This window comes from Dama dama, chromosome 11 (genome assembly GCF_033118175.1).
Source record: "Dama dama isolate Ldn47 chromosome 11, ASM3311817v1, whole genome shotgun sequence".
NCBI classification, from domain to species: Eukaryota; Metazoa; Chordata; class Mammalia; order Artiodactyla; family Cervidae; genus Dama; species Dama dama.
Window position 1 is genome coordinate 97,125,266 of NC_083691.1, and position 4,819 is coordinate 97,130,084.

The following is a 4,819-nucleotide window of genomic DNA, read 5'->3' on the forward strand; positions in this document are numbered from 1 at the left end:
GGTCCGAGGATCCATTTGAACTCTTAAAATGATCAAGAAACACAAATAGCTTTTGTTAACCTGAACTGTAAAGGAAATGGCAACCCACTCCAGTATTCTTGCCTAGAGAATCCCAAAGACAGAGGATCCTGGCGGGCTCCATAGGGTCGCACAGAGTTGGACGTGACTGAAGCAACTTCACACACACGCATGCACACAGACAATATTAGTAATTGAAACTGACAGATTTAAAACATTTTCTTATTAATTGATATGAAAATAACGATATTAGCATTGTATGTTACCATAATAACACATTTTTAAGGAAAAATGACTGCATTTTCCAAAAGAAAACTTTAGCATTGTTTACCTTTTTGCAAATCTCCTTAACATAGTGCTTAATTTAGAAGACAACCGGATTCATACACTTCTGCAGTCAACCTGTTGCAATGTTATTTTGGCCAAAGAATATGAAGAAAATCCTTCCTCATGCAGATAAGTAGAAAAGGAGGAAGTAGTTCAATCATCTTTTCAGATACTTTTTGGCGTTTTTCTTTAATACTACACCCCAATTCAGCAAGTGGTAGTTTCTTAAAGTTTGGTACAACATAGAACTCAAGTTCCTATCAATGACTTTCTGTACTCTTATATTAAAATTCATCAGCCTTGGCGTGTTTTCCAACCACCAACTCTTAGATTCCCCAGACACCAACTGAATGTCCTACAATTCTATTCTGACGTCACCCAGAGTTACCATCAGACTCCATAGGCTTAACAAAGCCGCTCCCACTGCAGTCAATCCTAAAGGAATCAACCCCGAATATTCACTGGGAGCACTGATGCTGAAGCTGAAACTCCAAAACTTTGGCCACTTGATCTGAAGAGCCAAATCACTGGAAAAGACCCCGATGCTGGGAAAGACTGAAGGCAAAAGGGGAAGAGGGCAGCAGAGGATGAGATGGTTAAATAATATCACCAACTCAATGGACATGAACCTGAGCAAACTTCAGGAGATAATGAAGGACAGGGGAGCCTGGCATACTGTAGTGCATAGGGTGGCAGAGTTGGACATGACTTAGCGACCGAACAACAACAATCAACCAGGAAATTTCAAAGGATTTAAGCTGTTTGTGTCAAGAACCAAGAACAAAGGCCAAGTATTAGAAAAAAAGATGCTTTATCATCCCTATTATTTGAGAAATTTCAAAGGTCTTAGAATCTCTGTCAAGAACCAGGGAAAAGGCCAAATATACATTTCTTACTGTGCCACAATCAGTCTATCAGTCTACAGTACAAAAATAATAATAATGACCGTCAATATCACCCCTGATTTCATCAGAAAAATCTTCAAGTATTGGGAGGCTGTCAAACTCATAGTGGCAGATACAGGTTTTCCCAAAGTTTGAATTTTCACTTGAAAGCCTGAATTTTGTCATTGGCAACCAATACTATTAGTTATTTTCCTTGAAGTGACAGGCTCATTTCATTCATTTCAGAGAAAATGCCTGCCAAATCCTCAAGCCTGTGAAATGACAGTTTGTCTGTCAGTTCTTCCTTCAAGTAAAAATAGTGCTCAATGAAAAAAAGCAGCTCAGTGTTCTGAATTGCAAATCATGGCCCCAGAGCTTTGGTTCCAGACAATCACCATACCCAGGAGCGCTCCTGTGCACTTTGCATCGAATCCCAAAAAGGAGAGCTGCTTCGATCTCCAGTGGCGCTTTTTGTTTGCATGTTTGTTTTTGCTGCATGTGCATGATGGTGATGAACATGACTAACAACCCAGCTTTGTACCACTGCCTGGATGCATGCTATGCATCATCAGGTTTAGCCATCATTCCTTTTGTGCCATCAGAGCAAATGTCTAAGCAGTGAAGACAGCTAGACATAGAACAACATAAATGTCCATCAAGAGATGAATGGATAAAGATGATGTGATACACACACACACACACGTGTATATACAGTGGAATATTACTCAGCCATAAAAAAAGAATAAAATGAGGCCATTTCCAGTGACATGGATAGACCTAGAGATTATCATATTAAGTGAAGTAAGTCAGAAAAAGACAAATATATATCACTTAGATGTGGAGTCTTAAAAAGTGATATAAATGAACTTATTTACAAAGCAGAAATAAACTCACAGAGAAGGAACTTATGGTAGGAGGAAGGGTGGGGGCAAGAGATAGTTAGGAAGTTTGAAATTGACATGTACACGCTGCTATATTTAAAATGGATAGCCAGCAAGGACCTGCTGTATAGCATAGGGAACTCTGCTATTAATTCTGCTAACAATATTATGTAGCAATCTAAATGGAAAAATAATTTGAACAAGAATAGATACATATATATGTATAACTGGATCACTTTGCCGTACACCTGAACTAACACAATCTTGTTAATCAACTATACTCTGATGTAAAATTAAAAAAAAACAACAGAAATAGACTCACAGACATAGAAAACAAACTTCTGGTTATCAAAGGGGATAGCAGTGGAGGCGTAAATTAGGAAATTAGGATGAACAAACTACATAAAATGGAGGGGGAAATGGCATCCCATTCCAGTATTCTTGCCTGGAAAATCCAATGGACAGAGAAGCCCGGACAGCTACAGTCCATGTGATAGCAAAAGAGTCTGACATGACTGAGCAACTGAGCACATACGTAAAATAGATAAAGAACAAGGATCTACTGCATAGCACAGAGGACTACATTCAATATCTTATAATAACCTATAATGGAAAAGAGTCTGAAGAAGAACATATATATATATTCAGGTATACATATATAACAGAATCACTTTACTGCACATCTGAAACTAACACAACCTTATAAATTAATTATACTTCAATTTTGAAAATGTTAAAAAAAATAATGAAGACATATAGTGTTCTCATATTATTTTGAAAGTAGTTTTGATATTGCAGATCCCCTAAAAGAATCTTGGAGACTTTCAGGGGTCCACAGATCACATTCTGAGAATTGCTATTTTAGGAACTACGCTGCTGTTATAAAGACTGAATACTAATACTTTCCTTAAGTTCATTTATAGAAACAAAAAGAAGAACTAGAATAATTTGGAAAACCCCCCAAAAAATATTCAGCTACCTTAGTCACTAATGCATAAGCCTCTTGAAAGAACTGTGTGTTTTACTATTTGAACAGCATCTTAGGTATGCAATAAAAAGTAAGCAATAATAATGAAAGTTTATGTCTACTGTAATGTTTATTACTGGGGAGAAACATGCTATGTACTTTAAATGAATTATTTCTATTATTCTTTATTATCAAACTCCAGGGTAAATACTAGATAATATTCCCATTTTGTAGATGAGGAATCGAGGAGCACAGAGAGACAGATGAACTCGACAGGGTCACGAGCTTCCTGTGGTGAAATAAAGACTTGAACCCACAAGCTCTAACCCCCAGAGCTTGGATCCTTAACCCTGCCTATTATTCAATGTCACATCTAGGCTCCAAATTCCTTTATTGCGCTTCTGTCATGTATGTGCTTCCATTCAAATCCTCAAGGAGAAAGCAAATGTCTCTTGTCAACGTACTGCCCCAAGAAAGGGCTTAATAAATATCTGAACAAGTGGTCAAAAAACCTAGCAAATCGCCCTTAAACCGCCTTGCCATCTTTAAGTCATGGGTGGTTAGTAATCACGTTAAAAGTGAAATTCTATAATACTAAACCCCATCAATATTGTATTTAAGTCATTAAGGAAGAAATCAACAGGGTAAATAAAAAACTAACAACAACAAAAAAACCTGGTTCCTGAAAAGCCTGACAAAATTTTATGTGTCCATGTGCATGCATATGTGTACACACATATCTATATTACCCTGTTTGCTAAATTGATATATATTTAGGTAGTTAACAAACATGTAGATTTTAGCATAACTAAACTGGTTTATGTTTTCTAGTGCAATAAAACTCTCATCACCTTTGGGGCTTACGTCACCAAAAATCTTAAAAAGGATTTCCCTAAAACTCCAAGCCTTACCACATTGCTCAGGTTAAGAAGTTACAGTTCTACTGGACTGTAATCTGACCTGGTCTTTATGTCTTGTTTATGAACCCCTATACTGGGTCGGGAAGATCCCCTGGAGGAGGGTATGGCTACCCACTCCAGTATTCTTGCCTGGAGAACCCCATGGACAGAGGAGCCTGCTGGGCCACAGTCCACGGGGTAGCAAATATCGGGACAAGACTGAGCAACTAACACTTTCACTTTTTTTTTCATACCTTGACAAGGAGGCGACATCCTCCAGACTGTTAGTCAAGGTGGGGGGGGGGGGGGGGGGCCGCTGTTGATGGCTCTGTTTTTTCTCTCTCTTTTTTAACCAGGTAGGCTGATTAGGAATGCTGGGAGGCACCCCAAACTCAAGCACTTTTGCTTTTTCTACTTTGGGATTTTTTTCTTTCATTTTTCCAAGTTTGGGGTTTTTTTTTTCGTTCTCAAACACCCAGCCTGTTTTATGGATGGTAACCTGGTGGGAAAAGGTTTGGCCACACGTCTCTCTGTCATTTCCTGGGATACACTCTCGTGGAGTTTTGGGGAGTGGGTTGGTGTGGGACTGGAACTCGGCCGCAAAGGCCAGGCGTGGAGCCGGGTCCTGGGGTCTCTGGTCCGCCTCCCTGCGCCTCCCCGCGCCTCCCCTTGGTCGACGCGGCGCCGCGCGCACGGCGGGGGCGCGCACGGCGGGGCGGGGGCGCGCAGAGCCGGGCAGGAGCGCGCACGGCGCTGACCGGCGCGGGGGCGGCGGCGGCCTCGCCCCCAGAGAGAGCTTCGCGAGTAAGCCTTCCTCCTTCCGGCGCCGCCGGCGCCGCCGCC